The 16,993-nt window shown below is 39.6% G+C and overlaps 1 long non-coding RNA gene and 1 pseudogene across 3 annotated transcripts in view; both read right to left on the bottom strand.

The window, feature by feature from the left end:
- Positions 1-16,993, bottom strand: part of LOC109696601 (uncharacterized) — a 55,199-nt gene that overhangs the window by 37,744 nt on the left and 462 nt on the right. For all 3 annotated transcript variants that reach the window (XR_002213334.2, XR_002213335.2, XR_012442512.1), the window contains exons 2-3: positions 14,263-14,388; positions 2,999-3,104 (exon numbers count right to left, since the gene is read on the bottom strand). This is a non-coding gene — a long non-coding RNA (uncharacterized lncRNA). The remainder of the gene's footprint in view (positions 1-2,998; positions 3,105-14,262; positions 14,389-16,993) is intronic.
- LOC109696600 (proteasome subunit alpha type-1 pseudogene) lies at positions 6,690-13,875 on the bottom strand (annotated as a pseudogene).

Raw genomic sequence — 16,993 nt, 5'->3', positions numbered from 1 at the left:
CTGTGCCCCAATCACAAGAAAAAGGGAATATGACACAAATCATCTAAGAAGCCCAGACATCACAATTACTAGTGAAACATATTAAGCCAACTGCCTTGGATTTGCTCAGGGAGCCAAAGGATACCATGGACAAAATGAAATTAGGAAAATGATGTAGGACCAAAATGAGACTATCAACAAACACAAACCATGAAAGGAAACCAGACAAATTCAGGATCTGGAAGTATAATAACTATGGTAAAAACTTCTTTAGAGAAGATCAACAGCAGATTTAAACAGGCAAAAGAAAGTATCGGCTGGATGCTGGTGGCTTATGCCTGTAGTCTCAGCCATTTGGGAGGTAGAAATCAGGAGGATCATGGTTCAAAGCTGGCCCCAGGCAAATAGTTCATGAAATCCTATCTGAAAAATACTCCACACAAAAAAGGGCTGGCAGAGTAACTCAAGTGGTAGAGTACCCGCCTAGCAAGTGTATAAGGCCCTCAATTGAAAACCCAGTACTGTCAAAACAAGAAAAAAAGAAAAAAAAAAAGATCAATAATCTGAAGATAATTGAAATTATCTAGTGTGAGGAGCAGAGAAAAAGAATGAAGTAAAATAAATAGAACATGATGGACTTATGGGATATCATCAAGCATACCAACCTATATATATTATAGAAACTCCAAAAGGAAAAGGAAGAGAGAAAGGAGAGAGAAAGAAAAAAAATTTTTTTTAAGAAATAGCCCAAAACTTTCTAAATCTCATGAAAAACATGAATAAATACAGTAAAGAAGATCAACAAATTTCAAGCAGCATAAACTCAAAGAGACCCTTACTGGGACACACTAATAAAACTGTTGAAACCCAAAGACAAAGAGGGAATTTTGAAAGTAGCAAGAAAGAAACAGCTCGTTATATACAAGGGATCATCACAAGACTAACTGTTGACTTCTCATCAGAAACCAGGCAGGTAGGAAGGCAGTAGATTGTGTATTTTTAGGGCTACAGGGAAACCATCTGCCATCTAAGAATTCTAATTATGGCAAAATTAACCTTCAAGAATGAAGGAGAGGGACTGGGGATGTAGCTCAGTGGGAGAGTGCCTGCCTACCATATGTGAAGCCCTGAATTCCATATCTAGCATTGCCAAAAAAATATGGAGAAATTAATATATTTCCAAATAAAGAAAGTCTTAAGGAGTTTATCAGTAGCCCAACTTGTCCTTTAATATGTGATAAAGGAAATCCTTCAGTCTGAAATGAAAGGACTGGGGCTGGAGGTGTGGCTCAAGTGGTAAAGCATCTGCTTTGCAAGCATAAAGCCCTGTGTTCAAAACCCCAGTCTCCCCCTCCCCCCAAAAAAGAATGAAATGAAAGGACTAGACAGTAACTAAGTGACTGAAGTGCCCACAAAGAAAACAGAAGAGCAGTAAAGGCAACTGCTGGAAATACACAAGTAATTATTAAATTGTTTTGGCTTGTAACTCCTTTTACTACATAATATAAAAGATGATTACATCGAATATAACTGTAAAACTAGGTTAATGGATATTCAATATACAAAGATGTAATTACTGACTCTAACAAGTGATGGATAGAGCTATAAAGGAGCAATTTTAATACTGTTGAAAATAAGCTGGAATTAAACATGACTATATTGCTACAAATTAAGAAGTTAATTGAAATTCCCCAGGCAGTAACTAAAAAAAATAACTAAAAAAATGTATGGTAAAAAAATGGGAAAGGAATAAAATTTTTCCACTAGAAAATAACACAGATGAACCAATTCTGGGTATAAGACATATATACAGGGAAATGTCACAATGAAACTTCCTGCATAACCATCAGAAACAAACTAAAATGTCTTTTTTACAAAATGAAGGACGGGAAGGTAAAACAAATTCTGTGTGGGGCTTGTTACCAGTGGGAGGGGAAAGGCATAAGGAAAGAGCGAAGGAGGGTGAATATGGTGGAAGTACTACGTTCTCATGTGTGAAAATGGAAGAGACCTGATGAAACTATTCAAGATGGGGCGAGGGAGATAAAGGAAAAATATGAAGGGCGATGAATCTAAGATATATTGTAAATGCTTTTGTAAATGTCACAAGGAACCCCCAGTACAACTACAATATGCAAATAAATAAAATAATACAAAAGATGGCAGTAATCAGTATAATTAAGGAAAAAATATGAAACATACAAAAACAAATAGCAAAATGGAAAAACCATCCTTCCTATTCAATAATTACTTTTCTTTGGCAGTATGCGGTTTTTTAACTCGGCCTCATGCTTGCTAGGCAGCTGTGCAATGATAGTGGGATAGGTTGCCAAGAAATGGAAGAATCTGAGATATAAGATTTATTGAACTTAGTATCAGGAAAGCTACCAAGGGAAAGGGTGGACAGGCACAAACCTCCACAGCACGGCTAAGGTCCAGTGGTGACCACAGGCTGGACAACTAGCACCTGTGTACCTCGTGGTGACTTGCCAGTAATGTGTATCCTCACTACCACATTACCTTGAGGTCCAGTGGTGGCCAGCTGGACCAAGAGAAGTTGTCCTCTCCTCTGTGCTCCTTTATGACCCCTGATTACCTCAGGGCGGGGGGGTTAAAGGTCAAACTACATAGCCATGACACCATCAGCTCAGCCTGCTCTGTGCTTGTGTGGACAGCACTCCCAGGAATAGCTGACTTAGCAGGTGAGCAGGAGGCAGAGCTCTTCTAGATGACACTAGTTTGCCCTCACTCTCATGTGCACGACAGGGAGTCAGTGGCCTTCCAGGTGGCCCTTATCTCAGAGTGCCACTCTTGGCCCACTGTCACTGTCCCCTCCACTTGGCAGGAGTCTCAGGGAACGGAAAGGGGGTGTTTCAGGGACAAGTTACTCGGTGCTGACACTCTGTTTTTCTCAGGGGTGACACAACAGCACATTCTTCAACAGCCAATGGATCCAAGAAGAAATCACAAAGGATATTAGAAAATCTCTGCAGATGAATGAAAATGAAAAAGGACTTACCAGAAGTTGTCATGGTAACTCCTGCCATGCCAGAGTTGCAGATGTAATTGGCCTTCTGAGCTTGGTATCACATGAAGTTTTTATCTGGTAAGGTTCTGCTGTTAGCCTTTTGGAGTAGCAGTAGGGAAAGATGAAACATCAACAAATGTGGGTAATTTAGTTCTGTGGTGGTGGTAGAGATTGAACTCAGGGTCTCAAACTTGTTTGGCAGGCTGTCTACCACTTGAGCCACACCCCCAGCCCCTGTGGTTAGCCTTTTGTTTTGTTTTTTGCTTTTATTTTTGCCAGTACTGGGGTTTGAACTCAGGACCTCACACTTGCTAAGCAAGTGCTCTACCACTTGAGCCACTCCACTAGCTTGCTGTTAGCCTTTTGCAAGTCAACCGGGAGTCTGCCTACAGTCCCTGGTGTAGCATCAAGGCAAGACCTGCCCTACCTACCTAACAGGATTGCTGAGGATCAGAACACAAATGTCAGACATTCACACAAATAGGAATTAAGACAATCAACAATGTCTGTCACTGAAGACCTCCATCGCCACATGAAAGTAGGTGCTCGTGTGCACCCTGAAAACACTGAAGAAAAAGAAGGTGGATGCCATAAAGTGGAACAAGACAGAGATGCCACTCACACCACTTCTGTTTAACACACCATTGAAAGTTCTAGCCAAAGCTAAGAAACTAGTCAAGAAAACAAATAAAAGACAGCCAAATTGAAAGATGTAAAATTATCTCTATTCATGGAAATCCTAAAGATTCCACACACAAAAAATCGTTTTAACTAATAAATGAATTCAGCAAAGTTGCATGATACAAAACTGATTCTCAAAAACTATTTGAAGCCAGTGCCAGCAGTTCATGCATGTGATCCCAGCTACTTGGGAGGCTGAGATCTGGATGATTGCACTTGGAGACCAGACTGGGCAAATAGTTCATGAGACCCTATCTAAAATAACCAGAGCAAAATGGACTGGAAGTGTGGCTCAAGCAGTAGAGAGCCTGCTTTGTAAGTGTGAAGCCCTGAGTTTAAACCCCAGACCCACCAAAAAAAAAAAAAAAAAAAAAACCAACCAAAAAACAAAATAAATAAACCAACAAAAAGCTAGTTGGTTTCTATACTAGCAATGGACAAGAAAATTAAAATACTATTCTATTTCCAAAAACATCAAAAAGAATAAAAGTTGTAATACACATATGGATGGAAACAACACAAGGAAACTTCCTGTGTAGCTATCTTCATCTCAAAGTAGCAAAAACATCATTTTCCTCTTTTTATCTTTTATATTTTTTCTTCTTCAAAATTGGAGAACAGGAGGGTGGAACAGATTCTGCCGGGGAAGTGGCAGGGAAAGGGGTAGGAGGATGAATACAGTGAAAATAATGTATACACATGTATGTAAATGCAAAAATGATACCTGTTGAAACTGTTCCAGGAATCAGGGGAAGGGGGATGAAGGAGAACAGTGGGGTGAATTCAAATATGATATATTTGATACATTGTTAAGAACCTTTGTAAATGCTACAGTGTATCCCCACTCAGCACAACAATAAAAATAAATAAATAAATAAAAGAAGAATGGGAAAAAAAAAGAATAAAAAAAAGAATAAAGGGATTAGCCATAAATTTAACTGAAGGAGTAAAAGATTTGTACACTGTAAATTACAAAATATTGCTCAAATTTTAAAGGCTTAACTAGAGTGATATTCTGTGTTCATGAATTGGAAGATTTAATACATGAAGAAGAAAATATTACCCAAAGAGATTTACAAAGTCAATGCATTCCCTGTCAAAATTCCAATAGCTTTTTGTGGTTGTAGAAATAGAAAAGCCAATCCTCAAATTCACATGGAAGTGTAAGGGACCCTGAATAGTCAAAATAATCTTGAAAAAGATCTATGTTGAAATACTCACACTTCCTGATTTCAAAAGTTACTACAAAACTCCAGTAATCTAAATGGTGTGGTATTAGCTTATGAGTAGGCATACAGATCAATGGAACAGAATTCCCAGAAGTAAACACACGCACACACACACTCATACACACACACACTTCAATTCACTTTTGACAAGGATTCCAAGATTATTGAATGGGGAGAGAGAATAGTCTTTTCAACAAATTGTTTGGGGAAACTGGATATTCACATGCCATAGAATGACATGTGAATATCCATGATCAAACACCTAAATTTAAGAACTAAAATCATAGAACTCTTGGAAAATGACATATGGGGAAAAGCTTCATGATGTTGTGTGGGGAACTGTTCCTTAGGTAGGACATTGAAAGCACAGGTAACAAAAGAAAAAAATAGAAGTAATGGTTTCACCAAAATTAAAATTTATGCATAAGGTGACACTACCAGGAAGTGAAAAATAAATCCTAGAGAATGTGTGTAATATTTGTAAATCATCTACCTGATAAGTAGTATCTAGAACATAAAAATAACTCCTACAACCCAGCAACAAAAAATAAACAATCCAATTAGCAAGTGGCCAAAGCTTAGGAATAGACGTTTGTGTAAAGATTTTCAGTCATCAAGTTCACGAAAAGACTCAGCATTACTAGTCATCAGGGAAAGGCAAATCAGAACACAGGGAGATAGCACTTTTTATTCCCTAGGATGGTTATTACCAGACAACACAAAACAGAAAATAAGGAGTGTTATTGAGGATGAAAGAAAATTTCAACCCCTGTACATTGCTGATTGGAATGTAAAATTATGCAACTACTGCAGAGAACATTTTGATTGCTCCTCCAAAAGCTGGGTGCTTATGCTTATAAACCTGGCTATTCAAGAGGCAGAGATCAGGAGGATCATGGTTCAAAACCAGACTCCGGCAAATAGTTAATGAGATCCTATCTAAAAAAAACCCAACACACACACACACACACACACACACACACACACACAAAAAAAAAAAGGACTGGTGGAGTGGTTCAAGTGGTAGAACACCTGCCAGGCAAGTGTGATATCCTGAGTTCAAATCCCAGTGCTGCCAAAACAAAGGCCCAGGCTGGTCTCAAACCCCTGGTTGGCTTAATCTCACACAGGTGAAATATTTTATTTCCCTTGTAGTTTCTTCTTTTTAAAACTTTTTTGCTGGGCACTGGTGGCTCACACCTGTAATCCTAGCTACTCAGGAAGCAGAGATCAGAAGGATCGCGGTTTGAAGCCAGCCCAGGCAAATAGTTCATGAGACCCTATCTCAAAAATATGTAACACAAAAAGGGCTGGTGGAGTGGTTCAAGGTGTAGACCCTTAAATGTGGCTCAGCTTGGGTACTTGTCCCTTGGATCCTCACTCACCCACTCCTACTGCACTCTACTGTGAACTGGAATTTCTTCTTTGACTCATTAAGAAGTTAGGGGTGTTTTTGCTTCAGTTCCAAGTATTAGGAGATTCTGCAGATAGCATTTTTTTTGGAGGTGAAACAATTTTATTTCACAGTACTCTTTAGAACCACGAAGACACTATTTTCTTCATATAAAAACATTAGTATAGATACTCATATTTTCTAGAAAATGATCACATAGTCCCTCTCAATGGCTTCAGAGAAGTTGCTTGGGAAGAAGTTCACATCTAGACTGATGCCTAAAACATACTATTCTACCACTTGGTATCTGTTAGCTCAAAGTACAGATTATCAGTATGTGTTCCTGCATTCGGAAATATTTGATAATATACTTTATTGTTTACTGTTCCATTGGTTCATCAGCCCTTTCTGCAGGTTCATTAGCAGGTTGTGCAGGCTGTGCTTTTCTTTGTGGTCTGTCTTTAAGGGCTTCCAGGAATACAGACACACCATCATCATCACAGATTATAAACTCCAAGTTCATTCCAATTCAAGCCAGTTCCTTTAAATTGCACTCTATAAATTTTGACACATCTCTCCAGTTAAGTATGAACTGATTGAGAATGGGCTCCAAAGGACATGGCTCTGCAGTCAAAACAGCAGATGGACAGACTTGGAAAATGTGAGGGCCCATATCATCATAACAAGCAGTTAGCAGACTGATGACACCATATGGTCTCTGGTCTACTGCTGTGTTGGTATCTGGGTCTTGCTTCCAATTAGAGATACAATAAAATATACAGGAAGTGATCTGTCAAATACAAATCTGGAATCCAAACACTCCTGGCACATAAAATTACATAAACATTCTAGCATCAGCAATAAGTCCCGCAATTGAGATGCCAATATGGTTCTCAACATGAACTTTTTTTTGGTGAGCTGTAAGTTCTGACTGTGCCCTCTTCAACACATCCAATAGTACATGGGCTTTTGATTTCAGACCAGCTGCAGCTGAACCTTGTTTAACAGCTTCCATTGTATATTCAGTTTGATGGATCCTGCCCCAAGGGCTCCAAACAGTGACATCATTGTCACACTGGCAGCAGAACGTAGCCGCTTTGCCGACCTGGATGGGAGCCTCTAGGAAAAGCTGTGAATGTAAGAGCACTGCTGAAGCGCTAGCATTTTCTTACTGATTTATAATTTCATATTCATTTTCCTTCTTTTTGTATGCCTGGGAATTTTTTATGTGCTGTCCAGCAATGTGAATTGTTAACCGCTGGGTATTTTTATATTCATACAAATATTCTTGAGGTTTTTTTTCTTTGTTTTTCCTGCAAGATAGTCAAGTTATTTTGAAGCTGCTTGGTACTTCCAGGTCCTGCTTTTAAGATTTGTTAGGTGGCACAGGAACAGTGCCCAGTGTGAAGAAGTCCACAGGAGTCCAGCTGCATTCCTATTCTCCATGCCAGGGCCTGGAAACTCCCAGAGCAGCAAGGTGAGGTAGTAGTATAGTAAGCCTTTTTTCTCGCCCTTTTCTCAGATGTCCAGTGTCCTGAAACCATCACCTTATGTATTTTGTGCAGTTTTCAGCAGAGCATGAATTAGGTTTCTGCTACTCCACTGTGGTCAGAAGTGGACATCCAGATCAGTGGTTTTGGTGGGATAAGAGGGTGCTTGGGATTGAACCCAGGGACTTGCACATGCTAAGCATGAGAAATCTTTCTTTTTTTCACACACACTTCCAGAGAAAGATAGTCTTTGTAACAAATGGTCCTGGAAAAAAATTAAAACCTCAATCTCTACCTTGTGTCATGCAGAAATGTTATCTCCAAATGGATCACAGACCTAATGATAGGAGGTGAAAGCATGAAGAGTTCCTAGTAGAAAACAGGGAAAAGTCTTCACACTCTTGTGAGCGTAAAGATTTTCTAAATAGAGCACATAAGCACGAACTCTAAAAGAGTGATAAATTAGACTTTACCAAAATTAAAATTTCCTTCTTCTCAAAAGATATCATTAAGAAATGAAAAGGCAAGCCACAGACCAGGAGGATGTAGTGTGTGTGTGTGTGTGTGTGTGTGTGTGTGTGTGTGTGTTGGCCAGCTTTCCATTGCTATGACAAAATCAACTTAAAAGGAGGAAAAGTTTATTTTGGCCCATGGTTTCAGAGATTTTAGCCATGGTTGGTTAGCTCCATTGTTTTTGGGCCTATGTGAGGCAGAACATCGTAGCACTGGCTCACTTCATGGAGGCCAGGAAGCAAAGAGAAGGAGAGTGGCTTGCCAATCCCCCCTTCAAGGATTTGCCCCCATGGCCTTCCTCTCACTAGGCCCACTTACTAACAGTGCCACAGGCTGGCAATCGAGCCTTGGGCACATGGACCAAGGGACAAACCAGATCTAAACTACCAGACCCAAACTAGAGAGAGAGAAAGATAGGTGATAAATAGATAAGATATAAAATCTGACAATGGATTTTTACCCAGAAAATATCATACAAATAAAAAACCAATAAAATGGGAGGAGACTTTGGTGGGAGGGGAGGGGAGATGGCTCCTAATTTGGATCCATGGAGGATCTTTGAGGCAGGTTTACTTATAGTCAACTTACCACAGGTTTTTCCTGAAAGTTTGTCTTTCCTGAGCATCACAGGAAGGAAGCACCCGAAATGTTTGCTTGAATCACTGTGTTAGCAGTAGCTGCGTGTAGACTGTTAATGAACTTCTTCATGAACTTTCACCATCCATAACTCAGACTGAGCAGATACTCTGTGTACTCAGTACTGGACTCTGACTAATGATCTGTGCTGCCATCCAAGGGGAAATGTTCGTGATTGTGTTTGCCTTCACTGTGACAAAAAGTCTGACATAAACAACCTAAGGGAGGAAAGCTTTATTTTGGGTCATAATTTTAGAGGTTTCAGTCCATGCTTGACTGCTTTCATTGCTTCTAGGCCTGTGAGCAGGCATAAGCATCATGGGAGAAGGGCATGGCAGGGGAAAGCTGCTCACTCATGGCAGCCAGGAAGCAGATAGAAGCAGGAAGGGGCCAGAGACAAGGTGTACCCTTCAAAGGAGGGCTCCCAGGGACATACTTCCTCCAGCCGGGCCACCTCCTAACAGCCCATTCAGCACGAACTCATCAACAGTTAACCCACTGATGAAGTGAGCGTCCTCATGATCAATCACTTTGCACCAGCATCACCCGCTGGGGACCAAGCTTCAATGCATGAGTGTTTGGGGAAACACTTCAAGCGATACAGACTAAGGAAAAAAGCCTTCTGAAAGAGCTGGGTAATTGAACAATTTGAGCAAAAAAGATATGAACATAACTTTTTTCTTTTGTGACTGAGGTGGGGTCATACGTTCATGTTTGGAAAAGTCCTAACTTTACTAGTGGATCAATGTGAGGCATGAAAAACAAGAAAGATCAAGGAGAATCTGAAATTTTTTGGCTAAGGAGGTGTAAGAATGGAGTTTCCATTAACTGAAACTTAAAGGGTGGGGGTGTCACTCACTGGTGGAGCATGTGCTTAACCCGCACAAAGCCCTGGGTTCAAGCTCCAGTGCCAAAAACAAAAAAGTGGGAGGAGACAGCACCAAGAATGAATCTTACTGTAAACAGGACTTTGGGTGATCCTATCAAATCAAGGTAGATTATTCAATCATTGTAAATATACTACTCTGGTGCAGGATATTAATGGTGGAGACTGTGAATGAGTGGGGTCAAGGAATGTGGAAACTCTGTAATGCCTTTTCAATTTTGCTGAGAACCTAAAATTGTTCTTAAAATTAAAATCGGTTTTTAAAAATGTGGTTACAACTGATTTTGAACGAGAACAAAATATCTAATTTTAAGTATACTGAGTTTGAAATATCTAAAAGAAACATTTGCTAAAAATATGAAATGCTAACATACTCTGGTTTGATATGCTGTTTTTGTCAATTAACAGTATATTTTTGTGTTAAATACTGTCATGCTGTTGTTTCATAGGAAATTTCCTATAAAATATGATGGAGACTATAAAATTATTATCCTTAAGAAAGTAAGCTGTGTGCTGGTGGCTCACACCTGTAATCTTAGCTACTCAGGAGGCAGAGATCAGGAGGATCATGGTTCAAAGCCAACTCATGCAAATAGTTTGTGAGACCCTATCTTGAAAATATTCAACATCAAAAAGGGCTAGTGGAGTGGCTCAAGTGGTAGAGTGCCCGTCTAGCAAGTGTGAGGCCCTGAGTTCAAACCCCCAGTAGTGCAAAAAAATTAATGTTATTTATTTTTATGTTGTTGGTGTTTGTGGTCCTAGGTTCAAACCTAGGGCCTTGCACATGCTAAGCCAAGTGCTCTGCTGAGCTCCACCCCCAATCTTCTATTCATTTATTTTTAGAGACAGAGCCTTGATAAGTTGGCCAGTTGGTCTTGAACTCCTGGGTTCAAGTGATTCTCTCTTGCCTCAGTCCTGAGTAGCCAGAACTATAGGCATGTGCCCCTACACTTGGCTCCTATAAAATTATTTTCATCAAAACAATTACCTAATTCTTGAAGGAATGAATGGGGTATTAAAACAAATTAAAATACAAATCCTTGTGATCATGGCTATAGGAAAACTTGTCTTTTTTTCCTACTTAAAAAGAAAACTTATTGCCAGGCACCAGTGGTTCATACCTGTAATCCTAGTTACTTTGGAGGCTGAGATCAGGAGAATGGTTCAAGGTCAGCCTGGACAAATAGTTTGTGAGACCCCATCTCCAAAAATAACCAGAGTAAAATGGACTAGAGGTGTGGCTTAAGTGGTAGAGTGAGTGTTTTGAAGCCCTAAGTTCAAACCCCAGTCCCACCAAAAACCAAACAAACAAAAAACAAAATGACAACAAAAAACTTACCAATGTTCTGTTTTGTACTATGGTTTTGTACAATATCATCATTGGGGAACCTAGGTAAAAAATACTGAGGATCTCTCTTCATGTGCATCAACAATTATTTCAAAAATCAAAGTTTTAGAAACAAATTAACCAAAGATCAAGATGAGAGATATTAAGTTAACACATTCCTTTCATCTCTGTAAAAGAATTTGTTCTTAGATTACTTTTCTAGCTCTGTTTTCCTGGTAACCTACCAAGAAAGTATGTAAACTGGGTTCCTAAGCAAACTTATTTATGGTTCTGATTGCTTTGATAACCTGCTAAAAAGATTCAACAGCTACATTACTAGCCAACCTTGTTCATGATAAAAAGACTCCTGATGGGTAAGTTGTACCTGTCCAGGTACATCATGGGATGAAGGGACACTGGAAAGTAAACTATGCTCTTAGGCTATTTAAGAGACACTGGCTCTGGTAGGGCTCAGGGCTCCAAAGCCAGTGTGAGGCTTGCTTTCTTGTACCTGAGCTGCCATTTGAAACATCAGAGGACATAGCTGCTGAACAGCTGTGTGCACTTCTGAAGGAAGTGTCTGATATCACAAGCTGTCTGCCTTCCTTATCACAACATGAGTGAAACCATGTAATAGTGTGAGTGTGGAGGAAGTGAGGACTCCTGATCCAGAAGATTCTTGGAGGATGGCTCCAAGACATAAAGTCTACCCACTGTCTTAAGATTTTCTGGATGTTAAGATGCATGGATGTATTTATGGGCTATGTCTGTTACTGACTTAATCTGTTTCCTTTTGCTATGACACAATATCTGGGGACCATACCTTTTATAGGGGGCCAGGGCACTACCTAAGCAGGTTTCCCTTGGCAAGTTCTAATTGGTGGGTTTAGAGCAGGCAGACAGTTCTGTGGAGTCATATTCTTACCGAGAGGTGGTCACTGTGGCATATCTGGCCAGTCCATGTGGCCAAACTGTGGTTTGGATATAGTTTTGTCTCCAAGGGTTCATGTGCTGGGGGCTTGGTCCTCGGTATGGTAGTGTTGAATTAGTTGAACCTTTAAGAGATGAAGTCTAGGTAGGCATGGTGGTGTACACCTATAATCCAAGCTGCTCAGGAGGCAGAGACAGGAGGATTGGGAGTTTGAAACCAGCCTAGACAAAGTGTGTGCCCATAGCTGAATAAAAAAAAAAAAAGCAAAAGAACTGAGAGTGTGGTTCAATTGGTAAAGCACTCACCTCTCAAGCATAAGGCCATGAGTTCAATCCCCAGTACCACAAACACTATAAAAAGAGGTGGGGTCACTGAGGCACTGCCCTCAGAAAAGATGAATGCTGGTCTTCAGGAGTGACTTTGTCCTCTCAAGACTGGATTGTTATAAAGCAAGGCAGTCTCTGCACATCCCCCTTCTACACTAGACCATTTTTCCTTCCTACTTCTCCACCATGTGTGATTCAGCCCTCAACAGTGACTGATCAGATAGTACCACTCAATCTTGGATTTTCAGTCTCTCAAACCATGAGCTAAATAAATCTCTTTTCTTTATAAAATACCCAGCTGAGGAACTGTGTTATAGCAACAGAAACCAAACCAACATAAAGGGTGTGATTGCCAATATGGGGAATCAAGTAGATTGAAACTAGCTGTCCCATAGGAGCTGGCCACCAGGAGGCAGTTGTATAATGCAAGTACCTGAATAGATCACCTTGAGAAACTGCAAGGAGGTGGACAACTGGAAACTTTGTCTAAGCTGTGCTTGTGGTATGCAAAAGCCCAGGTTCTTTACAAAATGGATGCTAAGACAACATGAAGTTATAAAGAATTCACCATACCCTGCAGATCCACAAAAATGTGTTCATGTGAGCACACAGTGAGGTAGCACCTTCTTATATGCCAGGAGAGGAGGCCTTGGAGCAGAAACTACTTCCCAGCACCTGCACCCTTGGTCTTTCCTCCCTCCAGAACTGTGAGAAACAAGTCTCTGATTTGCAAGCCACTCAGTCTGTGGTGTTTTGTTAAGGCAGCGCAAGCAGACCAATGAACCTAACCCACAACCAGCAATTCTGCTCTTAGGTATCTGTCCAAGAATAATGAAATCTGTGCCCACCAAAGACTTGTACACTAATATTCATAGCTGCTTTGAAGCAATCTAAGTGTCCATTAGCAGGTGGATGGATAAGCAAATTTTTGAATATTTATGCAATGAAATACAACACAGTAATTGAAAAGACAGAATTACTAATACATAAAACATCCTGGGTGAATCTCATAAATAATACACTTGTGAAAGAAGCCAGACACAAAAAAGTATATACTATATGATTTCCATGAGGTTTCTATGAGGTTTTAAAACTGGCAAAACCAATTTATGGTGAAAGAAATCAGAATAGTGTTTGCTGCTGGCTGGGTGGTTTTCAGTGGTGGGTTAGTCAGCTTCCCATTACTGTGAAAAATACCTGAGATAATCAACTTATAAGGAGGCAAGGTTTATTTTCACTCTTGGTTTCCGTTCATGGTTGGATGGCCCTGTTGCTTTGAATCTATAGCAGCACAGTACATTATGGTGAAAGCACATGGCAGAGGAAACTGATGAACTCATGATAACCAAGAGGCAAAATAGAGACAAAGAAAGACCAGGGTCCCATTGTCCCCTTCAAAGGCTACCTCCAGTGACCTATCTTCCTCCCACTAGATCTCACCTTTAAAAGGTTCCATCACCAGACTAGAAGTGTGGCTCAAACAACAGAGGGCCTGTCTAACAAGCACAAAACTCTGATTTTAAATCCCAGTACCACAGCAACAACAACAAAGAATAAAAGAAAGAAAAAGAAAAAAAAAAAAAAAAAGGTTCCACCACCCTCTAATAGTGCCGCAAGCTGTTAAGCTCTTGATACATGGACCTCTGGGGGCCATTGAAGATCTAATTGGAAGTAAATTGAGGGAACTTTCTGGGATGATGATAAGGTTCTATGTCTTATTTGGAGTCAAACACATTTCTCAACATTTAAAAAAATTTACACTTATCTTCATTTGTTATATATCAAATTGTATTAGAGGGAAATAAAATGAGCATCATTAATGTGTCACTGTGACTGTTCTTACCAGTCAATGCATGTTTCTGTGGCTGAATATTGAAGAGATCTGAAGACAGAGCTCATCAGTAAGTCCATTGTGGTTGACTCTCACTAGTTGACATCCATTTTGAAATACTTTTTGCCCCACTTCTTGCTGAAAAGTAGAAAAATGTGTGTTTATATGTGTGTGTACATAAACATTCAATATTTTTAGACATTCAACATTTTACCAATCTTCTTTGCTTTGTTATCTATACTCTCCCTCAAAAGCGATACATTATTTCATGGTGTACAATGGATAAGGATTGTTAAAATAAATGACCATCATCCCCAAACTGCTGAAATATGTGGTTTCAGAGCCTCCCACGGACCATTTATAACACAACCCTTCATTGTAAACACAAGTGCATGCAGTATTTTTAAAATTTCAAACACAAAGAAAAGTTGAAAGAATTTTATAGAAACCATATACCACCTCTTAGATTCTATCACTGACATGTTTTATTACTACTAGCAGAGTCCTGAGTAGCTAAAGCCTGGAAACAACATAAAATGTCCACAATGGACACAGTAGTCCTGCAATAAGGATGAATCTAACAAAAAGAAGAACAAGACACAAACATATAGGTGTATGATTTATTACATAAAGTTAGTTACAGGTGAAACTCTTGTGTAAGAATGTGTAAATGCGTGGTAAAACTATAAAGAAAAGTCTATCTCAAAAGTCGTGACAGCAGCTGTGCTTAGAAGGAAGAAGTGGATGGAGGTGTGGCTCAAGTGGTACAGTGGCTGCCTGGCAAGTGTGAAGCCCTGAGTTCAAACCCCAATACTACCAAAAAAAAAAATTAAAAATCAGAAGGGAGTACTGAGTGTTAATGAGCATCTACTTCTCAACTTGGGTGGATGGCTACTGAATTTTCTCTTTATAATCACGTGTTTTATTGGACTCTAATTGGCTTTCTGTATATACTTAGCATTTTAAATAGTATGAGAAATGAGCATTTATGAATCAATGCTGAATTTATTTCTTTACTACATGTTTCTTCATTCCATGTACTGTACAAGTTTTTTTATAATGAGTAAATAACAAAGGTCTATTCCCTTAAAAATTATGCATATATGCTATTTCAAAATGAAAATTCAAATTTCAGCACTTCAATAGGAAATGGCCAGTGTACTGGCTATAGTTTTGTGTTAGTCAGATTTTTCACCACTGTGATAAAATACTTGACATAAACAACTTCAGGGAAGGATTTGTTTTGGCTTACGGTGTCAGAGGCTTCAGTCCATAGCTCTTGGCTCCTTTGATTCTGGGTCTGTGATGAGGCAGAGCATGTGGCAGAGACAGAGAGGGGCCCAGGACAAGGTGCAGCCCCAGTGACACACCCCCTGTGACCTAATTTCTCCACTAAAGCCTACCTCCTAAAGTTTCTACCACCTCCCAAAATAGCTCCACCAGCCAGGAACCAAGCCTTCAATATATGAGCCTTTTGGAAGAGGGACTCTTTATATACAAACCATAACAAGTTTGGATCTGGAATGTCTTCCAAAGGCCCCTGTGTTAAAGATCTGGTCCCCAGCTTCAGCCCATCTTCAGGCAGTATTGAAGGCAATGGAGCCTAGAGGAGGTCTTCCCATTATTGGGGGTGTGTGCTGGAAGAGGATTGAGGGACCCTGGTCTCCTTCTCTTTCCTGCTTCATCTTATATCCCAGCCATGATTTGAGTAGCTTCTTCCACCACAAACTCCCAACCATGAGTGCTGCCTTGCTACAGGCCCCAAAGCAACAGGGACAGTTGGCCACAGACTGGAACCTCCAAAACTGGGAGGCCTAAACATAAACCATTTCTCTTATAAGTTAAATATCTGAAGTAATTATTCAGTATGGAAAGCTGACATGGTATCTATATAGGCAGTTAAATGTCAGAAAGTATCTAAATAATGAATAAATATGTAACACATTTAATTTTCCAAGTAACAAATTATATACAAAAACAAGGTAACATTTTTATTACATCTAATTTCACAAGTTCTTGAAATTACATATTCAAACAAGGTAATTGTTTGCTCTATTAGATACAAGCATTAAAAGAAAATCCAGAGTGGGCAGGAATACTAGGCATATATTGTCAGCAACTGCTCATGGAGATATAAATTGTGACACTTTCCAGGATGAAATCAAGCAGTGTACTGAAATATGTTAAGAGTTTTGCCAGTACTCAATCCAGCAATTCAAGTTCAAGGAGTTTAAGAAAATAATCTTCAAAGATACAGCTGCAAAGGTATTAATGGTGAAAAAAGACTCAATATAAACAACCAGCAATAAGGGTTTAGTTAGATATATTGAATCAAATAAGCTTTAGTTAAATACTTTTAAAACATTAAATGCAGTGAATACACTAAAGCTATTAGAAACACTACTGAGAGAATATTAGGTGGCAAATTCAAATGTCCAAGGCATGTTTTTCAGCGGGGAGAAAAACAGGATAGGTGACAAGACTGAGATTAATGTAGAACTCAAAAGGCTGTTCAAGGAGTTAATCAAAATGTGTCACTAATTTTCTGCTTAACGGCACCGACAGCATTTTTCTTTTACCGCTTTGGTATTTGGCGAACCTTCTGTTTTTCTTGTAACAAGGTATTTATATTAAGAATAAATTGTCTGTTGGTTCCCAGCACCTGGAATGCGCCTCCCCAGGCCCCGACTTCCCGAGCTGCCTGGGAACCTTTGCTCCTTCTCACCGGACAGGCCACCCAGCT

The sequence above is a fragment of the Castor canadensis genome, chromosome 16 (genome assembly GCF_047511655.1).
Source record: "Castor canadensis chromosome 16, mCasCan1.hap1v2, whole genome shotgun sequence".
NCBI classification, from domain to species: Eukaryota; Metazoa; Chordata; class Mammalia; order Rodentia; family Castoridae; genus Castor; species Castor canadensis.
The sequence above is the reverse complement of the archived record's forward strand: the minus strand, read 5'-3'. Positions and strand labels throughout refer to the sequence as shown.